At 49.0% G+C, this 21123-nt stretch overlaps 1 long non-coding RNA gene across 5 annotated transcripts in view; it reads right to left on the bottom strand.

Annotated features, from left to right (window-relative positions):
- Positions 1 to 21123, bottom strand: part of LOC131840445 (uncharacterized) — a 160038-nt gene that overhangs the window by 77684 nt on the left and 61231 nt on the right. The window contains exon 3 of one of the 5 annotated variants that reach the window (XR_009357349.1): positions 14180 to 14773. The exons of the other annotated variants lie outside the window; for them this stretch is intronic. This is a non-coding gene — a long non-coding RNA (uncharacterized LOC131840445). Of the gene's footprint in view, positions 1 to 14179; positions 14774 to 21123 lie in introns of those variants that run through there. 5 annotated transcript variants of the gene reach the window in all.

Here is a 21123-nt window from a genome sequence, read left to right as displayed (position 1 = left end):
CATTTGCGACAACATGGATGGAACTAGAGCGTATCATGCTTAGCAAAATAAGTCAAGCAGAGAAAGACAACTATCATATGATCTCCCTGATATGAGGAAGTGGTGATGCAACATGGGGGCTTAAGTGGGTAGGAGAAGAATCAATGAAACAAGATGGGATTGGGAGGGAGACAAACCATAAGTGACTCTTAATCTTACAAAACAAACTGAGGGTTGTTGGGGGGAGGGGGGGTGGGAGAAGGAGGGTGGGGTTATGGACATTGGGGAGGTTATGTGCTTTGGTGAGTGCTGATTCACAGACCTGTGCCCCTGGGGATAAAAATACATGTTTATAAAGAATAAAAAATTAAAAAAAAAAAAGTAGACTAAGGACAAGAATGGACACTTTACAAATGGCCATTAAGCACAGGCAGAGGTGCTCCACATAATTAGTTATTAGAGAAATGTAAATTAAGAGCACAATGAGACATCATTTCTCATGCACTAGAATGCTCAACATTTTTACCAGGACTGACCACACCAAATGTCAGCAGAGATGTGAAGCAACTCCAACTCTCATACATTGTTGGCGGGACCCTACCATCACCTAAAAAAAGTATTTGGCAGCAATTTATAAATTCAATATTCACTTACAGCATGACCTGGCCATATTTCTCCTATGTAGTTCTCCAGAGAAAACACGTTTGTCCACAAAATGACTTGTGCATGTTCTTTCCAGCTGTATTCATGATACTCCAAAACTGGAAATAAGCCAAGTGGCCATCAGCAGGTGAAGGGATACATAAAGTATGATATAACCGTCTGGTTAGTTACTTCTCAGCCAATCGCAGGAGGGACACCAGTTACAGCAGACCTTAGTGCAGGGACCATGAAGAAGATGGGCTGAGAGTCTTCCCAAACAGACGCCGTGGCTACGGGGACATGGTGAGGCCAGAGAGGGACCCCTGAAGACCAGGAGGGAGGAACTCCGCTTCCTCGTGGGGCTAGAGCCTTCTCTCTGAACGCCATGGAGTAAAGATCCACTTCCGGCATGTGGCCCATGTCTTGGAAAAGGAAGAGGGGAAGAGAAACCTAGGACAACATCAGACACTTAGACCACACAGAGTCTAAGTTTTATAAAACAGTATGAAATTGAGAAATCTCTGGTGGGTAGAAGGAAATATTTTCTTGCTACCAATAGGAAAGGGGCCTTTATTTTAAGATGAGCTTAGATATTTTTTAAACAGGATGAAAGTTATGTATTTTCGTACTTCTGACATGTGGTTGAGCTATTCTTACACTTCTAGATGATCTAAAAACTGGCTTGAGGCACCAAGGGGATCCTTTGCACTAAGGTGTACTCCTGGTCATAGAACATGCTACAATAGGCCTCACTGAGCTGTGTTAGCTTAACATGAACTATTGTCCCTTTAAAATTCAAATGAACTCCAGGGCAGTTTCTCTTCTAGAGAAAGAACATTTTCCACACTGACTCAATACTAACTCTTAAGAAACAGGTCTGCATTTTGTCAAATATTAAAAATCGATTGTTGAAATGAAATCTTAGAGGTCCCATGAAATCCTAAAGGTGTTCAAGTGTTCACCTTCCACTTCAGAGTCCAAAGTCTTGGAAGAGCCCTGGCTTCTGCTCTAGGAGGGAAGGGTGGGGTGATCTTTCCCTGCATCCTCTGTACCCCAAGCATCACCTGTGGATGAGAGGTGCATCTCAGTGCCTCAGAGGATTGAGATTCTTTCATCACTAGAAAATTCTAGAGACAGGTTGGAACTTGAGTGACCAACCATCCTTGTTTGCTTGGTACTATCTTAGCTTTAACACTGGGAGTCCCACATCTCAAGATATTTCTCAGTTTCATGCAAATGATGCTTTGGTCACTACACAGGTAACCCAAGAGTTGTAGGATAGAGGCTCACCCTCCTTGCAGGGCTGCCTCCTGTCCCAGAGCCTTCTGCTGGAGTGGCTTCCTGGGGCTGATACCTTCCTCTGTGTCCTCCCTGCAGCCTGTTCTCCAGGCATTGTGTTCTCTTTGTTATTAACTGCCCCCCTCCGCCTCTCCCCACCAAGTGTCCTTGGATTTGGGCTACAACCTGTCTGTCTGTCTTGGCTCTTGTTAGTATCTCCTGTTCAATGATACCATTGTAGTTCCCAAGAGGATCCAGAGTTCAGAAAGTTTTTTTTTTTTAAAAAACACCTATGAGTTATGCATAAATTTACATAGCTATCAGTTCTGATGATAAAAAGTCTTTTGTCTTTTATCTGCTGTTGTTTTATTTAGAGCAATGTAATTCCAACATGCTTTAAAATTATATGGCATCAACGTTCACGATACTCTTCTGAGCCCTCTTAGGTTCAAGGAGAAGCCCAGTTTGGGGAGTGGAGTTTTTGTTTTGTGTTTGGACACCATGAGTCCTGGCAAGGTGGAACAGAATGCCAGAAAGGAGAAGAGGGGTCATGCTCCCCGCTCTTCTGCTGGGTTCAGGGGCCCATCGCTGAGGTGCAACCACAGCTCTAGGTGGGCTTGTCAGGTCAGCAGCGGGAATGACGGTGCAGACCCTGGCAGTCATTCATTCATACATTCTTTCATCCAACAACTCTGCATTACATGCGGAGGAGCTTCAGAGGTGAAACAGAAGCTGCTCCGGCCTTCACCGAGGCTCTGGCTGCCACCGGCCGCCAAGCTAACTGGCAGGTCCAGTTTCATCCCCTCCCTGCCTTGCAAACAGCTTTGTAAGTGGAAGCTTCCTGAAGAACTGTAGGGTCGCAGGGGAGGAAACATTCTTTTTCCCTCAACCACCTTGGGCTCCTTGGCTGTGTCTGAACATTAAATGAACAGACAAATTAACAGGAAAAAAACACACCAACTGGTGGGATCTAAGTTCCACATGACACAGGAGCCTTCATAAGGAAATGAAGAACCAAAGGCACCATTCGACCTGAGTATTTTATTTGAGGTTTGATGAAGAGTTGAGGAGTCTGAGGCAAGCGCTGTGGACAGGGCCATATGCAGCAAGGCATGTTTGTAGGAATCTTCCTAGCATCTGTTTGTCTCCGGAGGTTCGGATGTGCCTTTCCTCTGGGTGTGGACAGTGCACCTCTCCCATGAGTGTTTTATGACCAGTTTCAGGGCCGAAGGGCAAGTGGGGAAGGAGGTCTGAGTCACCTTCGATTTTCTCAAACCCCATCAACTTAAAATACACAGGATGTGAAGCAAGTTGCCGTATTTTGGGATGGTGTGTCCTGAACCCATCAGGGCTCTGGCAATCACAAAGCCATCTCATGTCAGAGCAGAGACTGCTGTTGTACAGTGGAGAACCAGGGGCAGAGACTGGTGAACCCAACACCATTCTCTATCACGGCCCCTTCCCCCCGTGGACTCTAGGCACACTCCTTGGTGACAAAAGCCAGGGCCTTGATGCCAGGACTGGATTAACAAAACACTAGCCCATTTGTAAGATGGCACTAAAAAAAAAAAAAGAATCCCCAGTCCTTCCATTAGTTGGACACAGCAGACAATCCCAGAGTCACAGATCTGAGCACGAGCGCCAGAATTTGCATCTGCGAACTCCCTCCCAAAGGGTCCAAGAGAATGGCAGTTCACGGACGCCTGGAAAAGGCTGGGGCACCTGGTTAGGGAGGGAGGAATGGCAGAAATAGGCACAAATCAGGAGTAACGTGGCCAGGGGGTCACTGCTGGGCTGAACAACAATGTGAGATTTCAAGTCTCAGGCAATGGCACCCCAACCACAGAGCTGTGGTGCGTCCACCTCCCAGACAGGAAAGGAAGAGCTTGCACCCCCGGCTCCTGCCCACCCCTCCCCAAGGTGTCACACAATGGAGGGAAGGAGTGCTGCCCCCCGGGGAAGCTGGGGGTTGCAGAGATGGGAAAAAGTGCCGAGTGGCCCCAAATACACCACAGCTCTCTCCCCAAGGCTTCACTGTTCCTTTGCTGCCAGGCCTCACAGAGGACTCTGCAGAAATACAGGAGGATGCTTGTGGGTCTTCACCACAACCTTCTGTGCCATGTTGAGTAATGGCATCCTCAAAATAGCGGTGGGCTAATTCCTAGAAACTGTTACCCTCTGCAGCCAAAGGGACTGTGATGTGATGTGATGAAATGATGGATCTGGAGAGGGGGAGCTCACCCTAGATCATCGGAATGGACCCTAAGTGTAATTATTAGGGTCCTTGTAGAGTGAGGCAAGGTCGAAGGAGAGAAGGCCCTGGATGATGGAGCCTGATGTCAGAGTAATGCACTTTAAGACAAAGAAAGAGGCCACATGCCAAAATACCCCAGTGACCTCAGGAAGCTGGAACAGTCCAATCTGCCCCAGAGCCTCCCAGAAGAACCGCTCTCGGACTTGAGACCAGAGACACTGATTTCAGGCTTCTGGCCTCCAGAGCGGGCAAAGAATACATTTGTACTGTTTCAAGCTTACCAAGGATGTTCCTGCAGCCCTAAGAAACGAGAACACATTGCAGGGGAAAGGCAGGAATGAGGAGAGGGACCAAGGGGCTAACCCGTCACATCCCAGGAACCCAGACTTCTGCCTCCCTGCCGGGAATACCTCCTGAAAATTCTCAGCAAGGAAACACTGGGTCCTCCAGGATTCAGCAGAACGCTGGGATAAGCTGTGATCCTTCAGGATCTCCAAGTGGGCCAACTCAGCCGCCCTCGGCCTCCAGCAGGTAGGACATTCTATGACCCTTCTGGATCCTGGGCCAGCTTAATAGGCTCCCAGAATGGCAGCAAGCCCCGACAGCTGGAGTGGAGGCGGGCACCCACTCGCCGGGCACAGTGGGAAACTCCGTGCCGCCCAGGAGTTGGAAAGAGCGTATGGATGGTCTGAACACGCACATAGGGGCAACCTCCAGATCAGAGGAGGAGCTGAGAAGGCTCAGCAGGGGAAGGGGCCACTGATCCCTCAGAGTTGTCCCTGTACTCCAGACACAGAGCGTCGGGGACACGAGGCTGGGTCACAGGGGCATTTCAAGAGATGTACAAACAAACCCAGGTGAGAACCAAATGTTTCCTGCTGGCTCATTTTGTTCCAGCCTCAGCCCCAGTGTATTTACCTTGACATTTCTCAGCACGGTGGGGTGTGGAGAGGGGGAGGGGAGACACTCCAGTCCCTCCTTGTGGGGACAGGTAATTTGGGCAAAGCTCCTATTTACTGAAATGGCTTTCTACTGACACAGAAAAAAAGTCCCGAAATAAAGAGGTCTGTAATTGTTTGCTTCCTTTTGCTTTTTTGGTTACAACAGTAAAAACTGTCCTTCAAACAGAGTCCCAGAGGACATCAGAGCTTGACAATGACGAATGGGGAACAGATGTTTCTGGGCCATCAGAATGGCAGCTTCCTCCTCAACACGTGGGCTCCGCGACGCAGGGACTGGGTCACCGATCGACCTTGGAGGCCAGACGGACCAGCCCTGGTGGCCAGTGCTGGGGATGTGAGGGCGTGCGGGACCCGGGGCCTCCTGCTTCCCCTGAGTTGGGCAACTCCAGGCTTCTCGCTGCCTTGGGAATGGGGGCGTGTTGCCGTGAATGAGGAACTGGGACCAGCCCTGATTTCCCAGCAGGGGATGGCTCAGCCCGCAGTGTTTTCTCTCCTTGGGGCCTGCCAGGCAGGTCTCAGGACCTATGAGCCAGCTCAGCAGTTCTGGGCCGCTGTGTCAGAGGGCTGTGCTCACTCTCCTGTCACTTCATTCCCCACCCCACTGCGTGGCCCTTGTGTGGAGCCTGGCAGAGGGAGTGGGGGATGGGGCTGATAACCAGGGCGGCTTCCTCCTCCAGGGCCTCCCCTGCCCCATTCAGCCCCTGCCTCATCCCCAGGCTACCCCCAGCTTCTGTACCAAGTGCCCACGGGCTCCTGCCGCCACTGCACGTGGATCATTCAGTGGGAGGCTCTGGGGGGTTGGAGGGTTCAAGAGGGAGCACTAGACTGGGCCAGGTGTACCAGGCCAACACTTGGGGGACATCCCATGGGGAGCCAGAGGAGCCCTACCCTGGGCTCTGAGGTTCCCCTACACTCAAAACCACTCCCTCGCCTGCCAGTGACGTGGCAGAGGGGTTGAAGAAGCCGCACACATCACCTTCCCTTCCACACTTGCGACATCCCCCGTGCGGCCAGTGGACACTGGCTGCTCTTCCACTCCCATTAGGAAGCACTGGGACCTGCTGTGGGAAGGGCTGCAGAGGCGAGTGGGTAGGAGGCGGGTTCTGGAAGACAATGCCCTGGGTTCAAACCCCAGCTCCAGGACTCCCCTTTCACGTGCTCCAGCATTTCAAAAACCTCTGGGTGCCTCAGTTTCCCCATCCTTAAATGGTGAGAAGTTTAGTACTTGCCTGTAGAGCTGTCTGCGAGGAGACAGGGCCTGTCAAGAGCTCAGTGCCGGCCTCGGGGAGGCCGGGTACAGATGAGGAAAAGAGGCTCAGAGAGCTGAGCACCTGGCCTCAGGGACGGAGTGAAATCTGAACCCAGGTGGTTGGACAGTGTGTCCACCAAGCCACAGTCCCCCGCACTCGGCCGCCTTTCATGGGCCACCGGCACACATGCTTGGGTCTCCCTGCCCTTGCGGCCGATGTGCACCAGCGGGTATCCGACGGGGAGGCTACCAGGAGCCACGTCGTGGCACCATGAATTCTGTGCAGAGGGCAGGGGGGCAAAGGGGGTGGCTGGAGCCCAGTTTGCTCTCGCGAAGCACTTCCTGAACAGCACATTCGGTTACCACAAAATGAGTCAAGGTCCCTTTCAAGTGGCTTGCAGAGCTTCCCTCTGATCTGGCACAGCCTCCCCGGGATGGACAGGCAGCAAGTTCCCTGATGAGCAGCCAGGCCCCGCCTGGAGACCCCTTCATTGGGCACAGGCACTGACTCGCTTTCCCTACAACAACCCCCCTGGGGCCAGGTCTGCTCTTGTCCTTGGTTTACAAATGGAGACACCAAGGCTCAGAGAGGTTGGATGAGTTGCTTCTGGTCACACAGCTGGCGGGGACCAAGGCTGGGGTTTGAATTCACCCCTGTCTGGCCCTCACTGGTCCCTTTCTTCTGCCTGGCTCACTGTGGGAAGAGGAAGCAGTATTCACCTCCCCTGCCTGTGTCAAGAAGAGGCCTGGAAGCTCTCTCTGGTTTCTTCTGCAAGTCGGGGCTGGAGAGACAAGATTGTGGAGTTGGAAGGATTAGAACCAATCTCTCACATCTGAGGGGGAAATAGGGGTTTGTGATCTCTGGGCAGGAAATACAAGAGCCCCACTGTTGGGCCAGCGTCCCCCTGTGGACTATTCCCAAATAAGAAAGGGGTCACTCTGCCCACAAAGGATCTCATCTGAAAGACTGGATGAGGGAGAAGCCACAGAAGGCTTTCACTAAAACCTGGCTTCAGGACCTAGCACATACCTGAGCGGAGGGGAAGACAGGAAGGGTCCTTCATCCTGGAATGAGGGCAGGGGGCCACAGGGCTGGAGGCTCTGCTGGGAATGTGCTGCCCAATACCAGTGTGGGTCCTGCCCCACGGGGTCTTGTTGGGTCCCTGGACAAGAAGGAGGGATTCTCAGTGGCACTTGGGAAATGAGAGAGAAAAAAAGGAAGCAGGTGCATTTTGAAATAAACACAGCCTGTGGAAAACCAACCCTAGCCAAGAGGGGCTGAATTGTGCTGGTGGGGATTCGGTTCTTTGTTTTTGCTTTTGTCACTGATGTTTTGATTCAGTTTAGGAGTTTTCTTCGTAATCACGACTAGGAAACTCAGAAGGCCATTGAGACAACAACAGCAAAACAAAACGGGACAATAGCAACAGCTCAATAAATTTGACGGTTTCAGCCAGCTCACCCAGCTGTTGAAATGGAAATCAGTTCAAACCTGAAGTCACACCTTCCCCTGCACAACCCTCCAACCCCCCTGCCCCCCAGCTCTCTGCACAGCTAAGGATTGCACATAAATGTCCAATGAGTTTGAAAGACAAGATTAAGAATGTTCCTCAGGACATTAAAAGTCCGGAGAAGTCCTGCAGTCATAGAAAGAGTTCTACTACTGAATCCAAGGCTAGTCCAGAAAACATTTTTCTGGCAAAATGCCTATGTTATCTCTCTGTGGAGCACATACTGAGACCCGCCAGCCTGGCTATCTGGGAATGGGAGCAATACTGGTCCCAATGCTTATTGAGGAGAGGTGAACTTCTGCTCCCTACTCTAAGGGCCCGACTCCTAGTCTTGCCCCTGAGAGTTTAGCCAGACCCATTGTTTAAAACTCTAGGATGTAGATAACCCTTTTAACGACTGCCTGGGTTCAAACTAATGGGCTCTCCAACTCTGGCCCACTGCTTGTCTTTGTCAATAAAGTTTTAGTGGCATGGAGCATAATTCTACAATGCCTGAATATCATGGAAATTTTAGATTTTAAATCCCCGTAATTTGGACCAACCCAGGTTCTACAGTCAAGTGGTTGATGTGACTGGCCCACAGAAGGGTTCAATTGTAAAGGGGTGTGAGTGTGTATGTGTGTGTGTATGTGTGTGTGAATGAAGAGGATGCAAGTAGGAACAGAGCTGGGGGAGGGAGAGAGGTTTTGTTGCTCAAGAATATCAAATCGGGAGTCAGAGCAGGGCTCCGATCTCAGCTCCTTCACTGGGCAAGTTATGTCACCCAAAAAGCCTGCTTGATTATGTGTGACGAACACGGTGATAATGTCTTTGGCTGGGCAGTGCTGTTGGGGACAGCAAATGGGATCGTATACGCAGAGCCCCTTGGTCACCTCCCAGAAGACTCAGCCCTTCTGGTTAAGTGTGCCCAGTGTGTATTCATCGGTCAACAAATACGATTCCTATCCAGGAATTATTCATGGGAGCCGTATTCAGGGGGCAGGCAGTATCTGGGGAGACAAGACCCCCTTTCTTTCCTGGCTGGCTGTTAGGTGCTAATTTGGGTCACTTCCCAAGGGTGACCTTCAGCTCCATTCCCAAATGCCCAGTGAGGGCGCTGATGGTCTCCCGTGTAACGAGGGCACGCCACGTACAAACCACATAACCACCCAGGAAGCAGGTGGTCTGGGAAGTGCAACCCGCGAACTGAAGAGGACCCTTGGGCAAATGGCAGGGTGCGAGTGGCTTTTAAGCTGGGATTCATGATGAAACATTGGGGATTCCAGGGGGCAAACTTGAACAGACCTGCTCTCTGTCAGCCGGCGAGGTCTGCTTAGAGAGACGCAAGTGTTTATCGGCGACAACCTTTAGTTTTTACTGCCCTCAGTTGCCTTGTATATTTAATAGGGAAATTGGCTGAAGTGGTTACTAAGCCACGCGGAGAAAAAGGAAGGGAGAGGGGAGCCACTATCCGACCCCGAAGTTGGCAAAGTCGCCTCATTAATCAGACCTGTGCTAGGATACAACGTTATTCATGTTTAGGGCATTAAAACTTGAAGCTAAAATTGTAGCAGGAGGTAATCTGAGTACATGCAGCCTGTCTCTCTGCAACAGATTTATGATGTTTACTCAACGATGGATGGGAACTTTCGGGGAGAGAAGGATTTCCCCCCTCCTTTTCAAAATACATCGTCAGCCCACAGTGATCAAGTTCCCAATTTTTGTGTGAGTGTGCACAGCCTTAAAAAAAAAAAAAAAAAAAAAAACCAAAAAACCGATCTGCAGGGATGATAAGAGCAGATCCTGTATTTCTGTATTTAATCTCCACCACTCTGAGCTCAGCTGAAGGACAGACTGGAATGAGCTGTCTGCGAGACAAGTGGTTCTTGGGGCGCTCTTGGACTGCATTGCTTGGCCTGAGATGTTCTACAAAGAACCACCCGCCCAGGCCCTGATGCTGATCAGGGGCATTGACATGGGGCCGCCCCACAAGGGACTCAGAGAATTCCCAGCAAAACCCTCTGGGTTCCATGCTGAAAGATGGCTTGCGGGTGCATCGTGGTTCTAGTTTTGGGAGTTGATGGCTGGTGACTTCAGAAGAGTGAGACCTCCCATTTCCCAAGCGTTCGCACCTCCTTCCTCTGCATGAGCTCCCTCTCACATAGAGAAGGGAGAGGTGGGGCTGCTCAGAAGGGAATCGCTTTCCAGAAGGTTCCTTCACCATGCAGCAGGTGGAGCGGTCATCCTGTGCCTGAACGAGGAAGCAATGAGTGCGTCAACTGGGAAGCACTCGGGAGCACTCATCGTCTCGCCTGGTGGCAGATGAAGTGGGAGGCAGGGAGCCACACGTGCCTGTTCTGGTCCGGCTGGTCTTTGGTTGTACAACTTTGCCTCAGACCTGATGGGTGCGCAATACACTGGGGACAATAATACCCATTAGATAGGGCTGTTTCACAGACTGAACTGGTATTTCTAAGCCATTTGGTTAAAGAAGCCCACTGTGAGTATCCCCTTTGCCACTTCCTGACTGGGTCACTTTGGGCAAGCTACTTGCCCATGCTGAGCCTTCATTTCTGTACCATAAAATGAGGATAAAACTAGGACAGGCCCCAGAGGGCCGTGGATGAGGGTATGCAAGTGCTTTTTAGAAGAATACAAGCGTAGAGATTTTCAATAAATACAAGGTTCCTGTCTCCATTTCATAGAAAGATGCATTTCTTTTTGAATTTGGGGTGAAGGATGGGAATTAGAGATTGTATTTTGTGCTGAAGTCACAAATACTGGCATAAAAAGCTAAACATCCTTATATGATACAGACCCCGAGGGGATCTACATGATGCTCTTACAACGTGTTCCCCTTAGACGCATGGAAAGCCTGCCTAAAGGGAACACTGCGATTTCACGATATTTTCCTTCCCAGGGCCTCTGGCTTTCTAGTACTTGGGTGTTTGTCTCATCATTGAACCCAGTGTGGCACAACAGACTGAAAGTAGGCGCGACTTTTTCGCTCCCAGTAAACACTAGAATTTCCCTGTTTGAACTAAATATAAAAATCATGAAGTTAGATTCAAAGACACCGCTCCCCCCTCCCACTCGGCTACACCAAGGAAGACTTTTTCTAACGGTGGGGGGTTGGGGGAAGGCTGGGGCTAGGAGAGGGAAACTGAACTAGTTTCAAGTGTGACTAGCACTTGTAATGATGAAGATTTATTTGCCAATGGAAGAAATACTTGCAAATCAACCTTTTTTTTTTTTTTTAATAAGGGGTCATGCTCATATATACAGCACAATTCACATACAAGCATTTATGCGATTTTGCAAAGAAGTTTCAACATAGAAACACACACACACACACACACACACATACACACACACACACACACAAGAATTATATTCAGCAACACTGCCCAAGCAGCCTTTGCCTTAAAAACATCTACTTTACTGTCTGGCTGGAGAACCACTGGCCAGGGAGTGAGAATCCTGGTCGTTATCTAAGGGCCCAGAGAGTTGGGTTGTAGAAACTAGAACCAACCAGCCAACAGGAACAGTGTCAACAGGCAGCACCACAATAAAGTGACTTTTTTGACACTCTAAGTGCATGTTAAAACAGCCCCCAACTTTCCGATTTAAATAGTTCAAAATGAATCAAGGGGAAGAAAAGACAGCATTAAACCACACCCAACTGAGCTTCTCAAAAATATCTTATTAACACAGCCTTCCAAATAAATCCTCAAACTTACCAGTCTCCACAAACTTCACGCACTGACTGATGCTCCTGTGAACTAGAAAGGATGCAGAGGGGAAATGAGTGCCAGTTCCATTCTTTACTGTTTACCTGATGTCCCACCTGGTTTGCTTTGAGAGGGAGGCTGTTTGCAGAACCACTGGAATGTGTGGAACGGTTTGCTGGTAAGGCCAGCTCTGGCCTTCCAGAACTAAACCTCCAAAGGAATTGCAGAGGACGAAGACCTTGAGTTCTGTTTTTCTGCAGTGTTGACTCATATGTGTGTGTGTTCATAACATTTAAAGAAGTAATGTGCCTGGAGAACAGGAAGGGAGCTGCTTTACAAGCAAAGATAAGATGTGATTAGAGTATGGGGTTGATCAGATAAAGATACCACACACACAATTTGGATTTTAGCCGGTTCTTTAATTTATTCTGAAGGAAAAGGAGGGGAGAAGGATGGGGACCAAGAGCGTTAGGAATTGGCTTCCCACCAGCTGCCTCTCTTAAACAAACCTTGTGGCCTGTTTCAATCCCATCTTTAAAAAGACGGGATTCGTTTCCTCTTCTCAGCCTCCCTGTCCCCCGCTTCATCCTTCTTCTAAGAAGGCAGGCAGAAACCTCCTTAGAAGTCCTACCTACACCATCCTGTCTTAGAAGACTTGAAGCATTTGTTTTCAATGTCCTCAGTTTACCTGCCAATGGAAGTATGACTGGAAAGAGGTTCCACGAGCTTTGGGCTAATAATCACAACTTTTATAAGTATAAATAGTGAAAAGTGGGAGAGTCATTCCAAGACTGGGTTCCGCATCAAGTCTTACGAATCTAAAAGATGTGCCATCATCTCTTACAATGTTAGTGGGATTTCATCACAACTGCACACAGAACGGGTTTCTCTTTTCCCTCCAACTATTTGAAAGCACATTACAGATCCTGTGGTCTGTGGTCTTTTTTTTTTTTTTTAATTTTTAAATTTTAATTCTCGTATCGTTAACATACAGTGTAATATTCGTTTCAGGTGCAGAATAGAGTGATTCCACAGCTCATCCATCCCCCAGTGCCCGTCCTGACGAGCACGCTCCTTCAACCCCTTCACCTATTTCACCCCTCCTGGACCCTCCTCCCCTCGGGCAACCATCCATTTGTTGTCTATAGTTAAGAGTTTCTTGGTTTGCCTATTTTTTCCCCTTTGCTCGTTTGTTTTGTTTCTAAAATTCTACATATGAGTGAAATCATATGGTATTTGTCTTTCTCTGTCTGACCTACCTTGCTTAACATCATACGCTCTAGCTCCATCCAGGTCATGGCAAATGGCAAGATCTCATTCTTTTTGAGGGCTGAGTAATATTCCATTCTGTGTGTCTACCACTCTTCTTTATCCATTCATCTGTCCATAGATATACAGAGGTGGACTACCTCTGTAGTTTGGCTATTGTGGACATCGTTGCTATAAACACTGGCGTGCATGTATCCCTTTGAATCGGATCTTGTGTTTTGGCAATACCTCTATGGGGCTTGAAAGCTAAAAAGTCATATCTTCATTTAATAGTTAAGGAAATCACAGGGCAGAGGTCGAATGACACTTGCAGGTGGAAAGCTTGTGCTAGAATCTGGGTCTTCCTTGTTCCGGTTGGTTCCCTCTCCTTGTTCTCACTGGTCACAAATATTCTTAGACAATCCATGGGCAGGGACAGTGTTTGTCAACAAAACCGCTGCGAGCTGCCTGCCTGGGAAAAGAAAGGTAGCACCTTGCATATCGCAAATCTATCTTAAGTCTCGTTCTGAGGCCAGGACCTCAGATGTCCGTTAACTTCTATCTCAAGACCTCAGAGGTTACAGCAGATAGAAAGGGAGAATAGGATCGGAGTCCACAGGGAAATGAAGTGTGGAAAGTTTCTAATTAGAAACAACTTGGACTTTGGTTGAATTGTTCTTGTCTCAGAAACCTTCTACAGAATGACTTCCCTCCCTTCATTGTCTTTCTAAGTTTTGCGATTTTCTAAGTTTTGGCATCTTTACACATTTTAAAGTTTTCTTTTTCATAAAGTCAGATAAAGCAATTTCTGGTGGGCGAAAGTCTCCTGGAGCAGGTCTGGAGAAGTGGAATAATGAGGCTTTCAATCATGCACAGGACCGACAATTAACTAATGAAAATCCTTTTTTTCCCCCTATTTCCTCAAAAATCAGTTCTCAGAAAAACAATCATTTACTGCACATACCCTGTTTACCAGCAAGGTTAAAAGTTCAGGCAAAGAAAGGCATCAAAATATTTACATTAAAGCAAATCAGTGTTTCTATATGGTGTCTGGCTCTGCACATTTGAGATCGGGCCCTATCACGACCGTGGAGAGCAGAGGAAGCAATGTTCTGGAAGGTTGGCTCTACGTTTCTCAGGCGCTTTCTGAGACTATTCTCTTTTCTGAGACTGCTATCTCTGCTACCCCCAGCTTTTTAGATGTTTTCTTCCTTTTGATATTTTACATTTTATAGCTTAGGTCATTAGGACCTCACCAGAGTATTTCACACATGGCAAGTTTCTATTACTTCCTTGGTAAATTTATTTTTTTTTAAATCCTCAATTTTTAAGAATTAAAATAATAATGACAATAAAATTTTATTTATTTATGTTGACAGAGAGAGATCACAAGTAGGCAGAGAGGCAGGCAGAGAGAGAAGGGGAAGTAGGCTCCCCACTGAGCAGAGAGCCTGATGTGGGCCCGATCCCAGGACCTTGAGACCATGACCTGAGCTGAAGGTAGAGGCCTTCAGTCCTTTGTGCTCTCATCCTTATTGCAAATATTCCCCCACACTGACAGGGTGAATTTGGCAACCGAAGCTCAGGGACCCAATTGCTCGCCAGAGACCGTGCCGGCCAGGACGGAGGCACATCTGACTGAGTTCTGTAATTTCTGGGGTCTCCGTTGCTCTGACCCTAAAGGAGGGGCCCCAGCACTGACCACATCTTCAGAAATACTTTCTTGGCTCACTCTTGTCTTGAGAAAAGACGAATCCAGGAAAGTCAGGAGGCCTTTTTCTACAAGAGCGATGTTCTTCCAGAGGAACCGCACATGACCGCTGGAGCAGGGGCTGGATGGCCCCCCCGCAGCCATTGTCAGTGACCTGAAGCCCAGCAGATCCCTGCGGAGCTCCGGCCGTCACGGTGAGAAGGACACCAGCATGGTTGTCCTCAGGCACCTGAGCAAGACAAGGCATTGCTGTGGGTCCTATAGCAGGAGACACAGTGTTGGAGAGGGGACTCATCTGTCCCCCAGCACGGACCCCAGATGTGAAACTTGGGGCCCAAAGCACTCCTCGGCTGCCCTATGTCGGTGAGCAGAGCAGAAGAAAGGGGCTTCTCTTCGGTTGCTTCTGCCCTGGGCCCATCCTTCCCAGCTTAGTCCTGCCCTCAAGGGCTCCAGGCACAGGTGGTTCGGAGCCTGCGCTCCCCAGGCCCCGCTGGTATCCCTGTCCCCCACATCTGTGCCACTGAGGGAGTGGCTTCCCCTTTGGTGGGCAGAAGCCATGTGGGGTCCTGCGTGGGTCTGAAGAGAGCCTGCCAATCACCCTCAAGTGCACACCCTTCGGCTGTCCCTCACACGCTCAAGAAGCAACCCCCTACCACCTACTGCACACACAAACATGCCCACCCCAACTGCACACATCCCAGACACTCACATACCCACCCATCCGCACAAACCAGGGACACCTACAGGTATACACACACATATCATGGGCTCCTCCCCCTGCCACACCCACACCCACGCCACACGTGCACACTGGACAGATACCCACCACACACATCCCTGCACGTACATAGGGGCTCATGTACCACACACACCCACCACAGGTCACACACGACATGCACGTGCCACACGTGCACACTTGGGACACACGCACACACGAGCTACACTCACAGCATGCCTGTACTGTACCTACATCCAGTCACACACACACCACCCGGGTACCTACCCCATGTACCATATCCAGCAAGACCCACAGCCAACAACCTCCACCACAGCCATGTGCACACACCCACACCACACTGGTAGCACTGATGCCCACACTCACATCCACCCCCATAGGCACGTCCACACCTGCACATACACCACACTGATACATTCCCCACATGCACCCAGGCACCCCCAAACAGCACTCACAGGACCACACCACACACTGCCATATTTCACACACACACATACACATACACATGCACACGCATGCACACACACACACACCCTCATTCTCACACCCCATTCTCGACTCTGCTAATTCCAGGGCAGACCAGCCAGAACCATAGACAGACTGCCAAATAGCCTTCCTTGTCCATGAGATGGCACCTATATGGAGCGACTGTAAAAGTGACTTCTTGGGGACGTAAAAAAAAAAAAAAAAAACCGACAGAAGGTAAGCTAGAGAGAATGGCCTGTTACAGAGCTGTGTGCTTCCGCCTTGGGAGGTCCCGAAGATCACAGTCATGGAATGAGAGCTGCTCAGGGGAGCAGGAGGGGCACGACGAGTTCTGGGTGACACATTCCCCTCGTTTTTGCTTTTCTTCCTCAAATGGCAGCAGCCACCCCTCCGAGGGGTCCCCCCTCTTTTCCTGGTTCCTTAGCCCCATCCCCTCCCCCACCTTGCTGACTCTCAAACAGCCTCGCTGTTAGCTGGGACCCCCAGGAGCCTCTAACTGATTCCCCGCCACCACCCCCCCAAGATCTCCCAACTAGCTTCTCAGAAGAATAAAATTCACTTTACCAACACTGACTCACCACCTACATAAGGGAGGCATGCGTTGGGCTGTGGAGGTAAAAGGTGTTACCACAGAGCTCTGACCTCAAGGGGCCCAGCGAGCGGAGCTAGCAGCTGTGCTCACCAGGCTTCTGGGATCTTGTTAAAATGCAGATTCTGGTTCCAGGGGCCAGGGCAGGACCTCTGCCTTTTTGACCCTCCAACCATACTTTGAGTGGTAAGCCATTCTCAGAAACAGAGTCTGCCCACATCCCTGACTGCTGACAAGGACCCTCACACAGCTATGGCATGGGGCAAGGCCGGAGGGGCTGCTGGTGTTCCCAGAAGGAACAGCTCAGGTGGCCACCTCACCTGCCCGAGGCCCTGCGGTAGCCAGAGAGGCACCCGGGGCACAGCACAGACAGCTTGACTTCCTATCCTCCGTTTTCAGGTGTGCTCTGCAAGCTTTTTTCCAGCTGTCCCTTACTAACCACACTCCTCTGTAAAGGAAAGTGGCTTTGCTTTTCCATATTTATAAAACATGAAGCAGCAGCATGGTAGGGGGCTGGGGGAGGCCCAATGAATCTGGGCTTAAATCCAGGATGCACAGGTTTAGTGATGCAGGGCAACCCAGATTTCTTAACTGAAAGGAAAGAATAATAATCCCACCTCTGGGGCCAGTTAGGAGGAATGGAAATACAGCTGACCACATGGGTGTGAACTGGGCAGGCCCACTTATACTTTCTATAGTATGCAACTGCAATGTATTTCTTCTTCTTTCTAATTTTCGCAATAAGGTTTGTTTCTCTAGCCTACTTTATAAGAAGAATCCAGTAGATAATCCATATAATCTATGTAACATATAAAGTAAGTGTGAATTCACTGTCATGTTATTGGTAAGGCTTCTGGTCAATAGTTAAGTTTGGGGGAAGGCAAAACTAGACACAGGTTTTCAACTGTGGCGGGGGTGGGGGTTTGGTGCCCATAACCCCGTGTGGTTCAAGAATCAACTGTAATGTGTGAACCACCAAAAGTTGTGTCCTGAGCAAACTAAAGCCTCAGATGGTAGCCGGGATTATTCTCAAGGCACAGGTTTACTAATCCTTGTCCTTAGTGATCGTCACGGGACACGCACTACCTGTACACCTGGGGAAAGTGAGGCAGGGACATGAGGCAGCAGGGGAGCATGTGCCATACTAGGCACGGGGACTCAACATGGCTTTCAAGATCCCCCTAAGTCACTTAAGAAGGGAGACAGAGCCGTGATGACCGAAGGGAGAGGAGAGTGCACAGGCAGACCTCCAAGGGGTCATCCAGATCTCCGAGTCTGAGGACATCAGTCCTCCCTGGACACCTGTGAATCCAGGGCAGACATTCCCCAGCTTGACTCCCTTCTGCTGGATAGAAGCCAAAATGACTCAAAGCTATCTCAGTATTGACAAAAAGACATTTCAATCCAGAAATTTCCAGTCAAGCCATTGGTCAGGAGGCCTCAGCAGAGAGATAAGCATGTTGCCACCTGCCCAGACTATGAAACCCTCTCTGCTTTTGAAAACTGAGTCAAAGAACCCATCGTGGGGATTCGCGTGAGGGAAGCGGACACAGCTGTTTTCATCGTGGTGCCTTCCTGAGCCAGGGGTCCACACGTGGAGCGGGACAGGAAAGTGGATGGTTTTCACTGAGTTTTCATCTCTGCCAGATTTGCTTTTCTTCCTGGCACCCCTGATGGAATGGGAGCACGTGGGCCAAGCAGCATGAGAAGGCAGCTACCCCAAGCCCATGTGTGACCCCCTCAGCCTGGGCGTGTGCCCCGAGCCATGTTTGGGCTGTGCCTGAAGTCTGTGCATCCCTAACCTCAGAGTCACTTGCAAACATCGTAGAGACACTGACCTGAAAGGGAGAGGATCTGGAAGGCCGGGAATGAGCTCAAATAACCACCGTTTTCCAAAGGAACAGGTTCTGAAAACTACAGCAAAGCAGACTCCCTTGAATTTCCGGGCCAAACCCAGAAGCAGCATTAGACAAGGCTCACAAGCATTTGGGAAGAAAGTGGTGGTCTCTAAGAGGTAACACAAGTTCTCTAAGAGAAAGTCATTCCATGCTAACCTCATTTCCTGTTTTGACGAGCTTCACCAGAACAGTCGATTAGGGGAATGCCCCAGAAAGTGTGTCTTGCTTTCAGTAAAGCATCTGAAAACCTCTTATTGTATCCTATGCACTTAAGACACACAAGATGGGCCCGTTGGTAGTATGACTGGGAGAATTCGAATTGGCTGGGACGACCTTCCCAAAGAGATCAGGCAGTGGCATGATGTCGGTCCTGCTCCCCCGACTCCTACCTCCACTGCTGGAGACGGCTGTGCTGGCCAGGCCTCCCACTCGATCTCAACAGCTCAGATGATTCAGAGTTTTTCTCCCTACTGGGAAGTGAGCTTTGTAAGGTGCCTCTGCAGCTCTACACATGGGGAAGGTTGAGTGTGGGTCTATGGCTTGTTTTGCTCTATTCACGTCCTTAGGAGGGGAGCAGGGATGTTTCCATGGAGACCCACGGGGCCCTGTCCCACATTCCATTTTAAAACTGACTTGGAGGGGTGCCTGGGTGGCTCAGTGGGTTAAAGCCTCTGCCTTCAGCTCAGGTCATGGGATTGAGTCCCACATCGGGCTCTCTGCTTAGCGGGGAGTCTGCTTCCCCTTCCCACCCCCTGCCTGCCTCTCTGCCTACTTGTGATCTCTCTCCCTGTCAAATAAATAAATAAATCTTTAAAAATAAAAATAAAATAAAAATAAAAAATTAAACTGACTTGGAGGGAGATACTGATGGCCTATTTGTTACATTTGCAAATCACACACACCTCTCGGGACAAAATGGCCTCACCCCATCGACTCACAGGGGTCAGGAGGCTGGGGTGAAATGAGATAGGAGCAAACGCGAAGCCTAGGTTTTTCTGAAAAACAGTGTGCTGGAGAAGCACCTAATTCAGGCACATTCGACTTCTAGCTATGTCACTGCCTGCCCGTGTGTGACCAGAGATGACACACACCTTGAGAGTCTTCACCTCTACTTTTTAATTCTTTCCGTAATACTGAACTCTCTCAGGGTATTAGACCGGCACCAAAAATCCTTTCCCTACTTGGGTTAGGGCCTTGTTGTGAGGACGGAATAAGTCAGAGGTGGTAAAGTACTTTGAAAAAGGGAAAGCTCCGAAATTCAAAATAGTATTATTATTTGTTGTAAGGTGCTTTCCCTCCAAAAAAAGAAAAAAAAAAAAAAAAAAAAAACCTCTGACAGTCTATGAGTGATAAGCAGAAAATGATTCAGCTTTGGCTTCTGTTTCTCCAGTTGTAACACCAGACTGGCTGGGCTCACGGAGTGGCCCCAGCGAGTCCATCACAGATTCCGAACTCCTGCAAGACTCCAAACCCCTCCTTTGGCCCTCTGCTTTTCCAAAAGATCTTCCGGGAAGGCTTGCTTCCCACTGTCCCAAATTTTGGTAATTAAAAAATCATTCAGATAGTTCCCTTTCCAGAGCTGGGTATTCAGAGATGTAAACCAAGTTCACAGCCAGAGTGAATGCCGAATGACTTGGGTCGGGGCCTTGGACTTCTCCTGGTATTTTAAGTTATTCTGGATCCTACCAGGCGGTCTTTTGAAAGCATGTCACTCTTGCTACTGCACGAACCCTGGCTCAAAAGGTAGATGAAAAATAAACTGCAGACCCAAGACAGGAGAGCAGGCCCTGGTCAAATTAACAGTCGGAGAGAATCACCTTAAATTTCTCTTGTGTTCAGTGTAATTTTACTTGGCATCAGAGTTCACCTAGACTATCCTGTGGAACTTTCTGTGATGACACACGTGTTTTACATCTGTGCTATCCAATCTGGCAACCACAGCCTCATGTGGTTATTTATATTTAAATTAACAAAAATTTTAAAAGAATTAAAAATGTATTCCTCAGTCACACAGCTATGTTTTAATTTTTCATGAGACACATGTGCCTAGTGGCCACCATATTGGAAAACAACCTCAGACCAACAGTTCTTACCCTTGGCTACTGGTTGGAATTACCCGGGGAGTTTAAAAAAAATACTAACATCTATCCCTCCACCCCAAATTCTGTTGTGATTGGTCCTGGTGGAGCCTGGGCATTGGATTTCTTAAAACTCCTGGATAATTCTAGTGTTTGGCCAGGATTCAGAACCATTGTCCCAACCATGGAGAACTCTGGGCTCAATTTTCATTTGTTCCTCTTGTTACCTTGTGAACTGATTATCCTGCAAACGCCACATGAGTTATTTCTGCTTCTGCCTGTGACTTCCACCTTTCCCACCTTTTCCAGGTCATAAGTATGCTAGTGGATTAATTTCTGGGAAATGGGCAGAGGAAGTTAGGGGATCCAAGAACTGGCAGAGTAAGAATGAGGGGCGTGTGCTGCAGACTCCTCCCTGAGGACACATCCCTCTGCTACATGGTTGCCTTTAATCTTCCAGGAACATAAGCAGATATAATTTAACTTAAATTAGCAAGACAAAGCTTGGTTCAGGTGAGAATCTGATTATCCCAATAGCAGATAGTTTATGATCAACCTTTTCTGCCGTAGTCTACTGACAGCCTGTGTCCTCACCTTGGCTGCTCTATTTACCTCTTTCCATCATCAGAGGTAAATGGACTCACGCTTTCCTTACCCACCAAACGCTGGTTAGAAAACAGAGCTACTCAACATCACAGTGTCACCTGCGAAGTGATTAAGACGATGGATCACTACATAGTTACTGAGCCTAGTGCAAGGGTCTGGGGACAGACTAGAATCTTCCTTTATAGA

This window comes from Mustela lutreola, chromosome 9 (assembly GCF_030435805.1).
Source record: "Mustela lutreola isolate mMusLut2 chromosome 9, mMusLut2.pri, whole genome shotgun sequence".
Lineage (NCBI taxonomy): Eukaryota > Metazoa > Chordata > Mammalia > Carnivora > Mustelidae > Mustela > Mustela lutreola.
The sequence above is the reverse complement of the archived record's forward strand: the minus strand, read 5'-3'. Positions and strand labels throughout refer to the sequence as shown.